This window comes from Myodes glareolus, chromosome 10, assembly GCF_982192425.1.
Source record: "Myodes glareolus chromosome 10, mMyoGla1.1, whole genome shotgun sequence".
Taxonomy (NCBI): domain Eukaryota; kingdom Metazoa; phylum Chordata; class Mammalia; order Rodentia; family Cricetidae; genus Myodes; species Myodes glareolus.
Genome location: NC_142035.1, coordinates 6,442,099 through 6,454,597, shown reverse-complemented (window position 1 = coordinate 6,454,597; position 12,499 = coordinate 6,442,099).

Genomic DNA, 12,499 nt, shown 5'->3' with positions numbered 1-12,499 from the left:
TATATCTGTGCACCACGTATGTAAAATGCCAGAAGAGGCCAGGAAAGGGTCGTCAGATCTTCTGGAACTGGAGTTACAGATAGTTGTGGGTGCTAGGAATTGAACCCAGGTCCTGTGGAAGAGCAGCCAATACTCTGACCACTGAGACTTTTTTCCGGCCTCTGTAAGGCTGACTTTATATCACAATTAACTGCGCTGAGTGTTTAGCAGACACGATGGGGAGGAGGTGGGAATGATGGGTGAAGGAATGAAACTGTTCTCAGCCAGACTCCTAGGGTTTGGGTTGTCAACCTCCAGGGCTTACTCCCCGCGCCCCATCTCTCTCTCTCTCCTCTCTTCTCTTTCTTTCTTAAGGTCTTCCTCATCCTGAACACTAGTCTTGCACTGAGCTCAACCGGACCCGTCTTCCTCACCGGGTCACTCAATTCAGCACGTACAAGACCAGACAAGCCTCCCACCTGTGGGATCACAGAACCACAGCTGAACAAAACGGGAGGGTTCCTGGAGTGCCCATGGCCACCCTCTCTGGTCAGCTAAGATTGCGGAGCCCGCAGGGATCATTGTGTGGGGCCAGGGTGGAGCCCCCCCTCACCACAGGAAGAAAGGAACTGAAGGAGGAGCTAGCAGTGCGCAGACTTTATAGTCCAGCCGGGCTTCAATGTATCAATTGCCTCACCCTGTTTCTTTTTGTTTGGTTGTTGTTTTTGTTTTTTGAAACAAAGTTTCTCTGTGCAGCTCTGGCTGTCCTGGAACTCGTGCTGTAGACCAGGTTGGCCTTGAGCTCACAGAAATCTGCCTGCCTCCCGAGTGCTGGGATTAAAGGCGCAGTGCGCCACCACTAGCCACCGCCTCGTTTGACTGCGTTGAGATCATTGCAAAGGTCTACAAAACCATATCCAGGTTTGAAGATAGGAAGTATGGTGTGGTCCCAGGCAAGTGCTACCTGTTCCTATGCTCATACTCAGGACAAAGGCAGGAGAATTGTTCCATGCTAAAGGCTAGCCTAGGCTATGTAATGAATGTGCCAAAGGAAAGAGCCAGGCATGGCGGCACACACCTTTAACCCTAAAATGGGGAAGCAGAGGCAGCAGATCTCTGTGAGCCGGAGGCCAGCTTTTTTATGTAATCAGACCCTATGTCAGAAAGAAAGAAAAAAAGTAAAAGAAAAAAAAGGAAGGAGAGAGAGAGAGATAGAGACAGAGAGAGAGAAGAAGAAGAAGAAGAAAGCTGAAAGAAAAAAAAGAGAAAGAAGGGAGGGAAGCTGCGATGTGGGCAGGAATGCTTGTGACTCCCCACACTTTAACGGAAATGACTTACAAGCAAACTCCTAGCGTTAGTTTGCCATCTTGAGGTCAAACTCTGGTATTGCAGCCTTCCTATCCTTAAGGCTCCAGGACACTTGAAGGCAGAATTTAGATGGAGTCAGGTTTAGGGATTTCCCTCCAAAGTCCCCAGGGTAAAGGCCTGTCTGTGATTGATTCCCAGTGCTCACACACTCAAACCACAGCTCCCAGCCATATAGCTGAATACACATTTCTCAGAGTAAAGACCCAAGGAGGAAAGAGTTGGAAGACATCGTTGCATCTTGATAACACGTGTGTGCATGTGATCTTCATATGTGTGTGTCTACATGTATATGTGTGCATATATGTACACATTGAGAGAAAGTATATTTGTGTGTGTCTCTCTCTGTGTATATTTGTCTGTCAGGTAAGTGTGTGTGGTTTGTGGGAATTATTTTTCAGAGGGGAAACTTGAGAACATCTTTCTTCAATGTCCTCTCAGAACAACAGTAACAAAAAACCAGATATCCAAGGATTTTCATCTAGGCCAAGGAGGGATTTGAGATATCTCTAGGCAAGACTGTTTTATTTACTTGGTTTCACTAAATAGCCCTGACTGGCCCCAAGCATACAGTGATCCTCCTGCCTCTACTATACACTGTCACCCTTGGCTTACTTTGCATTTGTGGGGTGGGGTGGTGCGGTGGTGGTGGAACAGAACCTGTGACCTCACACACACTCCCAGCCTTGGCCTTCCTTCAAAGTGGAAGAAGCAAGAAGAAAGCAACAGACAAGATTCTTTTAATTGACTTTTATTTTATTTATTTTTTTAATTAACTAGCATTCATAGCAATGGATTTCTTTATAGAAAATGCTGCTGGTGTCGTGAATTTGAATACCATCTGTGCTCAGGGCCGAGCTAACCATCCTGTGTCCTTCCAGTCTGTTCATGTGCCATGTGCGTGCAGAAACAGAGATGGTTCTGGGGTCTGAGTTTGGAACGCAGAGCCTGGGGCTCCAAACTCCAGGTGGGGACCGGCCAGGCAAGGGAGTAAGCCTGCAGGGTACTCCAGAGCGGGGCTCAGGAACAAAACCAGTGAGGCCAGAAGTCATCCCCCACCCTACACAGCACGCTCCTTCCTGCTGCTGGTCCTCAGCAGAGCCTGTGCTCCGAGGCATGCTCTAGGTGTGTAGAATGTCAGGCATCTGGCGAAGATCTTGCCCAATGCTCCCTGGCTTTGCAGAAGAGGAAACTGGAAGGCTGAGGGAAGAGGGCTCTCGCCTCGGGACACTGCACTGCTGCTATCCGGAGCTTCGCGCGCGCGGCAGCTGTAAACTGTGTGTCTGAGGTTACGGCCCTTCATCCACATCTGACAAAGTGCTCATTCTCATGAAGAAGCCTCAAAAATATGTACTTTATAGCTCTGCTATCTCACCTTCCCAGAGGCCTTGCTAATAGCCCTATCTACAGATAGGAAACCGGCCCATGAAGATAGCGAGATGCAGGGGGTGTCCAACTTATCACCTAGGACAGCTTTGTGAGCCAACACGAAATCGGAGAACATGGTAAGATTTTATTTTATTGTACTGTGATTCTGCCTAGTTCTCAAGTGTGAACTTTATAGATGACAGATGTAGATGACAACATGGTGTCAGAATGCCATCTAAAATAAATGTAGGTATGTTCTCACAGCCCATGGGCCGTGGTTGGACACCCTTGTAAAGTTAAGAAGAGAAGGGAGCTGATCCATCGCCACTAGACCGCAGACAAGAGGCTCATCACCACTGATGTGTGTGATCCCTACACAGGCCCTGAGCTCTTCTGGAGGCTTGTGAGGAGAAAGTGTTGGGCTGGGCATGAGACTCGATTGTTGCTAGTGGAGTGCTTGTCTCCCACGCAGGGAGCCCTGGACTTGATCCTAGGACAGTGTAAACCGGATGTGGTGACACATGGCTGTAACCCCAGCACTTGGGAGGTGGAGGCAGGCAGATCAGGAACTCACAGAGTTTGAGGCCATCCTGGAATCCGTGGGGCCCTGTCTCGAGAAAGTGGAAGCGGAGACAGTAAGTGTTCTGGGGAGAGTAAGTGGGGGGCTAGCTTCAGAGTCTCTACAATTTTAGGTATGGCCCAGGCAGAGAGGCAGGAGGATCTCTGTGAGGTTTTGGCCAGCTTGGTCTACATAAAAAGCTCCACAACAGCCAGGACTACATAGAAAGACCCTGTCCCAAAGATTAATAAACAAAATAAAGACTTTAGGCATTTTCTGTGGCCTGGGTCACACTAGTACACTCACTCATTGCTAGTCCTCTCTCTCTCTCTCTCTCTCTCGCGCGCGTGTGTGTGTGTGTGTGTGTGTGTGGCCGTGTCCCTGAGTGTATGTATGTGGCAGGGTTTGCACATGCATGGGGAGGCCAAAAGTCAGACACTCTTCCCTTATGTTTTTGACACGGGAACTCTCACTGAACCAGGAGCTTGCTAATTCAGCTCGACTCTCCAACAACAAGACCTAGGGACCCTCCTGTTCACACTCCCACTGCTGGATCACAGGCAGGCACCATTCCACCCAGCTCCTTCCATGGGTGCCAGGATCCAAATGCAGTCCTCACACGTGTGTGAAAAACCCTTCGCCCACAGAGTAGTTCCACTCTTTATGTTTCAAAACACGATGAGAAAGGCACAAAACGGCAATGCTGGGCTGAGGGTGAGGCTCGGTGGCAGAGGGCTTGCCGAGTACACACACACACACACACACACACACACACACACACCACAGACGTTTCCTGCTCTCCTGAAGGCACCTCAGCAGCTTTGGACCACACCCTGCTTCAGGAGCCAGAGGACCAGAGAACCTGCCTGCTCTGTGCAGTGATTCAGGGTTGGGAAGGATGGACCCACACTACCTACTTGACAGTGCACCCAGGGAAGAGAAGTTGGGACATCCCTCGCTGGAAATACCCCAGCTTCCCTTCAGAAAGCAAAATCCCCGCCCCTGGAGACCTGGGAAAGCCTGATGAGAGAAGAGGATGGGGTGGAGGAGCAAGCATCACCCAGAGGAGAAGCTGGGCCTGATTCTCCTCCCCACAAGCCACTCAAAGCAACACTTTGCAGCCACCTCCAGGGTAGGGCTTAGTGGTAGTGTTCATCCCACAAGCTGAAAGCCCTGACCTCCATCTTCTGCAAGGCAAACAAAGCAAAATAAAGCTACACACCAACATCCCAGCTAATGTCCCAGGCCATATGCGGGCTATAGACAGAACGGACACTACTTCAATTATTTTCCTATCCCTTCATAAGTGTTGGGACTCAACCGGGATAGGGGTGACAGGAATCTTTCCACTCATGGGCTTGGGAGGAATGAAGGAGCTATGAAGGGGAAGGGAGCTAGGTGTTTTCTTTTTGATCTCAAAACTTTTTAGGCTATCTCTCCATCACCAATAGTAAATCCTGTCCATCTTGGACATTTTCTCAGCCTCACAAGTTCAGGTGACTGATGTGGACTCCCCTCTGTATGCTGTGAATGCCATTGGTTAATGAATAAAGCTGCTTTGGGTGTACTGTAGTGCAGGGCAGAACAAGGCCGGAATTCCAAGCAGATAGAGGAGAGAGAGAGTAGGCGGAGTCAAGAGAAGCCATGTAGCCACCACGCAGGAAACAGATGTCAGATGCTGGACGGAATCTTACTGGTAGGCCATAATCACAAGGCAATACACAGATGAATAGAAATGGGTTAATTTATTTTTTTAACATTTTTTTATGATTATAAGTTCTCACTTTTTTTTAAAGATTTATTTATTCATTTTGTATGCAGTGTATGTCTGCAGGCCAGCAGAGGACACCAAACCTCATTACAGATGGTTGTGAGCCACCATGTGGTTGCTGGGAATTGAACTCAGGACCTCTGGAAGAACAATCAGTGCTCTTAACCTCTGAGCCATCTCTCCAGCCCCCGAAATGGGTTAATTTAAGATATAAGAGCTAGTCAATAAGAAGTGTGAGCTAATAGGCCAAGCAATGTTGTAATAATACAGTTTTTGTGTGATTATTTCGGGTCTGGGTAGCCTGGAAACAAATGAACAGCCTCTGCCTACAGGTGACAATCTCTGTCCATTTTATGCATTAGAGCCTATAGCTTGGGACACCCTCAAACTCTATATCCAGGCGCACTTACTAAAAACATTTTCCTTTTTTGTTGTTGATATTTTTTACTTTACTTTTTCTTTTTTTTTTCTGAGACAGGGTTTCTCTGTAGCTTTGGAGCCTGTCCTGGCTTGCTTTGTAGACCAGGCTGGCTTCAAACTCAGAGCTCCACCGGCCTAAGTGCTAGAATTAAAGGCGTGCGCCACCAGCGCCCAGCCCAGCAGCTTTTTCTTGTTTAATATAACCCAGACTGGCCTCAGATCCACTAAGCAGCTGAGTAGCCAAGGATGGTTTTGAACTCCTGATTCCCCTGCCCCCACCCTCCAAATGTCTGGATTACAGGTATGCACACCGCCATGTCCGGCTTGTCTTCCTTGCTATTGGATAAAGGACCCAAGCATGGAGGGGAACACCGCAATGAAGACAGGGCAACTCTTCAGAGCAGGGTGGTTTTATGTGATTGTGTGCTGCTCAACACAGTGATACTGAATTAGTTACATATGTGAAGGCGTGCCTACACACACAGCCCATGTGTGCACGTGTGCTTACACACCCTTCTATTCTGTCCAACAGGGAGCTGGGGAGGAGTACCACCCAAGAACAACAGGAACCTCATGCCCAGATCTTGGTTTCTGGAATGTTACCTTTGCCCAAGGGACCGGGACCCCTTAAAGGAATAGGTGATTTACCTAGCTGGGGGGCTCATGTTTGAAATCCCATCACTCAGGAGCTCAGAAGACTAGGGCAAGATCATGGGTTCCATGTCAGCCTGATCCCGGATCAGAACAAAACAAAACAGGTCTGGGGCTGGTGGCCCATGCTGGTAATGTCAGCACTCTGGAAGCTGAGGTCTGTGTCTTGCGCCCGAGGCCCTGTGTTCCATCCTTGTGCACATACAGGGTTGTGGTGATGCACACCTGTTGTCCCGGCACTCAGGAGCTGAGGGCACAAGAATCAAAGTTTAAGAGAGTTTATAGAGCTACACAGACAGTTCTACATGAGACCCTGGATTCTGGGGGAAGGGGAAGGGCAAGGAAGAGGGAAGCTGGCACTGAAGCTGGGCAGCAGAGCGCTTGCTCATCCCCAGGAAGAGAGAAAAGAATGTACGAGGAAGAGGGAAAGAGCGCTTGCTCACACCATCTGCAGACAGAGTCTAGGGAGAGGACTGGAATTACGAAGCACTTTTGTCCCACCATAGCCAAAACTCAGGATGAAGCTTCACCCCAGATGTGATGGACACATTGGTGGGTTTCTGTGGACTTGTGGGGATGCGAGAATGGGCTGTGGAAGCCAGCCTTCCAGATGGCCCTGAAGGACTTCCGTCCCCCAGTACATCCATGCATCCCTCCCAGACGGAATGAGGTGGTACCATGTGACAGGATGTCTACGCAACAAGGAGGGCTGCAGCATCCAGGGCTAGGCGGTAGAAAACGTGGGGCTTCTGTCTTGTTAGCACACTTACATTACTTTACAGGTTTATTTTATTGGTGTGTGCGCATTTGCACACAAACGAACAAGACGGGTTGCAAAGATGGCTCTGACATGAAGGGCACTTGGTGCTCTTCCAGAGGTCCTGAGTCCTGTTCTCCGCACAAAGGTGACACTCACACTAGTGTGTGCCATTCATTCCTCAAGCATCAACCTACTTCATTTGTGACAGACTCTCAGGCTGGCCTGGATCTTGACAAGTAGACTAGGCTGGCAGACCAGGGAACTGTGGGAACCTGCCTTTTCTATCTGCTAGTGCTGGATCTCAGGATCTCCCAGGATGGAATCTCAACTCCACCTTTTTTGGGAGGATGGGTGAGAAGTGGGTGAGAAGGTGGTGGGGGTGGAATTGAATTCAGGTCCCAATGTTTGCGAATCAAGCACTACACTGACTGAGCCATCTCCCCAGTCCACACGTAGGTTCTGTCTGCCATACTCAGGTCAGCACCACGCCGCAGTCCACAGCTTTCAGTTCCAAAAAACAGCCAAGTTGTGGTCCCTAGCTGGGCAGTGGTGGTGCACACCCTTAAGGCCAGAACTCAGGAGGCAGAAGCAGGCAGATCTGCGTGTTTGAGGACAACCTGGTCAACATAGTAAGTTCCAGTATATTCAAAACTACATAGAGAAACCCTGTGTCAAAACAAAACAAAACAAACAATAAACTGTCTACACAATACAAGAAAGGGAGGAAGGGAGAGAGGGAGGGAGGGAAGAAGGAAGGGGAAGGGGAAGGAGAAAGGAGAGGAGAAGAGAGGAGAGGAGAGAAGAAGAGAGGAGAGGAGAAGAGAGGAGAGGAGAGGAGAGGAGAGGAGAGGAGAGGAGAGGAGAGGAGAGGAGAGGAGAGGAGAGGAGAAAAGAAAGAGAGAGAAAAAGACAATGTGATTCCACTCCAAAGGAATCAGAAACCTGGGGGTGACTGGAGCCCGGTACCCAGGGCTTAGGACCTGCCCAGAAGTCCTCACGGACACCAGCATTTGGCAGTCTTTGTCAAGTTTTGGAACACCACCAACTGGAAGATGGGTCAATTCTCAGCAGGAACAAGGACAAACAATTTTTTTGAGGCCTAAAGAGAGTTTTCAATCTTTCTTAGACTGCCATGGTCACTCTGGTTCCTAGATGGAGTGTGTTGTCTTCCTGGGAAAATGACCTTGCCCACATGATTAAGGCTCAACCTGGTTTATTCCTGTTTGAAATCTTGGCCTTACTTATTTTTATTTTTCAAAAGGAATGATGTTTAAAGTACTACATAACCATTTCAATTGTTTGTTTGTTTGTGTTTTGAGACAGGGTTTCTCTGTGTAAACCTGGCTGTCCCGGAGCTCACTCTGAAGACCAGGCTGATCTTGAACTCACAGAGATCTGCCTGACTCTGCATCCCAGGTTCTAGGATTAAAGGTATGCAACACCACATCCAGCTAACCATTTCAATCTTATTAAATTATTCAGATTTTAAAACTGTATTATTGTATGCATATGTGCATGGACGAGCTCCCACCGCAGCCGGCACACAGCGGTCAGAGGTCAACTCTTGGGACGCAGTTGTCTCCTTCCAGTGTGGGATCTGGGGACCAGATTCCAGAGGTCAGGTTTGTACAACAAGGGCCTTTGTCTGCTGAGTCGTCTCATGGCCCCCAATTTATCTTTTAAAAAAAATTGTAATGTGATGTGAGTGTGTGTGCACACGTTTGTGTTTGAATGTAGGTGAAGAGGCTAGAGCAAGATGTCAAACACCTTCCTCTAGAGCGCTTCCTTGAGATAGGGTCTCTTAACTTGAACCAAACTCTTGCCTTGCCAGCTAGGCTGCCTGGCTGGTGAGCTCCCAGGATCCTCTTGTCTCTGATCTCAGCACTAGGGTCATAGGCACCCAAAGCCACGCCCAGCTTTTTACTTGGCTGCTGGGGATTTGAACTCAGCCCTCAAGCTTGCAAAGCAAGCTCTTACCTACTGAGCCGTTTCACCAGCTCTGCTCAACCACTCATGCCTCTTAGCCCAGGAAAGTGACAGCCGCTATCATACCCTCATACACCAAATGCCACACAGCCGCTATCATACCCTCATACAACAAATGCCACACAGCCGCTATCATACCCTCATACACCAAATGCCACACAGCCGCTATCATACCCTCATACACCAAATGCCACACAGCCGCTATCATACCCTCATACACCAAATGCCACACAGCCGCTATCATACCCTCATACACCAAATGCCACATGCCTGATTAAATGTCCAGTGAATTTTTTTTCAACCTTTTTTTGGTTTTGAGGCAGGGTCTCCATTCTGTAGCCCAGGCTGGACTATAACTCATGGTATAGCCTGGGCTGACCTCAAACTCCCAACAGCCTTGCTGCTTCAGTTTTAAGACTGCATGAATTGCCACACCTGATATTTTGCTTTTCTTTGTGTGAGGACTGGGTGATGTTGTTGTCTTCAGAAAAAAAAAAAAAATCTGTCTCCCAACAATGCTAACACTAGGCAGTTATCTTTCTCCGTCAGGCAACCTGAGGAAGATGGTTTGCTAATCATTTGACCCAGACAGCCAGTCAAATCACACAAGAGATTCAAATTCTTGTGCTGACTTTCTGGACATCGGTGTGACAGCCAGACCATTGAGGGGGCCCTTACCTGAGAAGCCTCCAAACATCTGAAAGATGTCATCTTAAAGAGGCAGTGTCTGCTATTCGGTGATGTAATAGAGTCAATAGGCACACCCAAGCCAAACAGTAGGGCTGGACAGAGGATGCTTGGTCCAAAGAGTGCTGAAGTTTTGCTTCATATGCTGAAAAACGCTGAGTGTGGCTGAACATAAGGTTTGGATGCAGATTCTCTGATCATCAGACATGGCCAGGGTACCCAAGATGGAGGCCACATGGAGGTGACCCTCACTAAAAAGGACCAAACTGCTGAGCCAGAAGAGGGGGTTGCACTGAAGAAAAGATGAAAAACCAGACAAGACAAAAAAGCAAAATTTAGTGCATGGAGTCCAATGTGGTGGCACACTCCTTTAATCACGGTCTTTCGTTCTTTGGGGCCCACCGTTTGAGGACTCTAAAAGCCAGAGAAGGGGAAAAGCGACTTTCAAGAATGTTCTTCCTTGCCAGGGTAGAGACATTCTGGCCAGCGTAGGAGTTCTTCCCCATCTTCTGGAGGGACAAGATGGCAAGCTTGGGTAAGCCCAGCACAGGTGAGGTTGGAAGTTAAGGAATTCTGGGGTCATCCTAAAGTACATGAAAACCAGAGGTTCCCTGAGGACCACAGCACGGGCATGAGAATCCCCCTGTCTCAGGACTGACTTGCTTTACAGAGGCCACTCCTTTGAGATCTCCCAATGCAGAATTAGAGCCCCCATTGCCACCTCAGGAACCCTCCTCTTGTTTGCTGCCACCATCTGGGATGCATCCTCACCATTGTTCTGTTTCTGAAGCTATCTGTGAAGTCAAGCAAAAGAAGACAGGAGGAAGGAGAGAGGGGAAGAGGAGGAGGGGGAAGAAGAAGGAGAGGCAGGGGGCGGAAGAAAGTAGGAAGAAAAGGGGAGGAGAGAAGAGAGGTAGAGGAGGTGAGGAGGGATGGGAGGGAGGGAATGAAAAAGAGGAAAGGAGGAGGAGTTGGAAGAGGAAGAAGAGGAGAGGTGGGAGAGGGGGAAAAGGCTGAGGAGGTGATAACAGGACGGAGGGAGAGGAAGAGAAGACAGGAGGAGAGACAGAGGAAGAAAGGGGGCACAAGAGAGGAGGAGGGAAAAGGGAATGGGGAGGAGGGAAAATAATGAAGAGGGGGAGGGGTTGAGAAGGGGGAGCAGGAGGAGGAAGTGGGGGGGTGGAGGACAGAAAGAAGACACCACCACCCAAGCTGATCCTATGGCTGTGCCTTCAGCAGCTTGCTTCATGCCTCTGTGAAATATGGATACTGCGCCTCACCTACTTGAAGACCGCTGTGCAATCTTGTGCACCTGGAGAGAGGAAACGATTGCCTGAGAAGGCAGACTGGTGGTGGCTATGGGGGTGTGTGTGGTGATTTTGGTGCCCAGCGGCAGAATACCTGGCCACTCCGATAGCGAGCTGCCTTTACTTCCAGTGGCTACAGTAGGTGTTCCTTCACTCGGTGGTGTCTGTGAAGCCAGCGGCAATCTCTGATAGCCACTCTCTCTGTGTGGCTATTTATTTGTTTCTATCAAGTCAACACTAGCTAGAGTTATCTGGGGGAAGGCACCTCAACTGAGAATTACCTCCCTCAGACTGGCCTGTTGGTATATCTGTGGGGCATTTGTTGATAATCAATGTGGAAGGGCCCAGCTCACTGTGGACAGGTGCTCCTAGGTAGTATAAGAAAGCAGACGAAGCAAGTCTCGGAGAGAAAGTTTTCCACGACATCTGCATTAGTTCCTGCCTCCAGATTTCCTCCAGTGATGGACAAGCCCGATGGACCCTGATGGGAAAGTGTTTAAGCCAAATAGATCCTTTCTTCCCCAAGTTTCTTTTGGTGAGAATGTTCTATCGTAGCAATAGAGAATAAATTAGGACACCCTGTCCCCTGCGCGTCACCTCTGCCCAGCCCCACGACCTCCCACGGCTTCACCTCTCATCTTCCATTCTTTGAGCACATCCTTGAAGTCTGTCATATTTTCTGCTCATCGATGCTCAGCTTCAGATGTGAACTTTTTTTTCGTGCCTTCTGGCACCTACCAAGTTCGGCTTTTTCTGTTGTGTGGAATAAGCACCCACAAAAAACCATTTTGAACGCCTTCAAGGGCCTCAACTCCATTGGCTTAAGTCCACCAGAAAAACCTGTTAATCGGGCAAAACTGGGTTTATTATCCCTCCCAGAGCAGGACAGGTCCTCGTGGGTGAGGTTCCAACTAGAGAGATGAGGGGGTGGTTGTCACCAGATAGCAGGACCCTGGCCCATGGGATTTAAAGATGCCTCCTTAAAATGGGAATCTAGCTGGGATGGTGTCTGAGCTGACAGCTGAGCAAAGGTGAGCCCAGTCAGGCAGAGCTTGAGGAAAAGAATGCATTCTTGGAGCCAGCAGGCAGGGGACTTCTGCTAGGACCCAATTTTGCTTGATGCAGTGATTATGTGATGGTTGCTACTTGTTTATTATTATGCTTTGGTTTATTCTATCTATCTATCTATCTATCTATCTATCTATCTATCTATCTATCTATCTATCTATCATCTATCTATCTATCATCTGTCTGTCTATCTGTCTGTCTATCTATCTATCTATCTATCTATTGGTTTTTGAGACAGAGTTTCTCTGTGTATCGGCCCTGGCAGTCCTAGAACTCACTTCATAGACCAGACTGGCCTTGAACTCACAGATATCCCCCTGCCTCTGCCTCCTGAGTGCTGGGATTAAAGTCATGCACCACTACCACCACCCGGCTGCTTTGGTTTATGTTAAAAAAGGTCCCACTCAGTAGCCCAGGCTGGCCTCAAACTCACAATCATCCTCCTGCCTCAGCTTCTTAAGTGCTTCAGTTACAGGCCTGCCTGAGGTACCTTGTCCAACTAAACCACTACATTGTACACCTCACACTTTGTGTTTTCTCCTACAGGCGGGGCCACCTGGATGTATTTTTGGCAATGA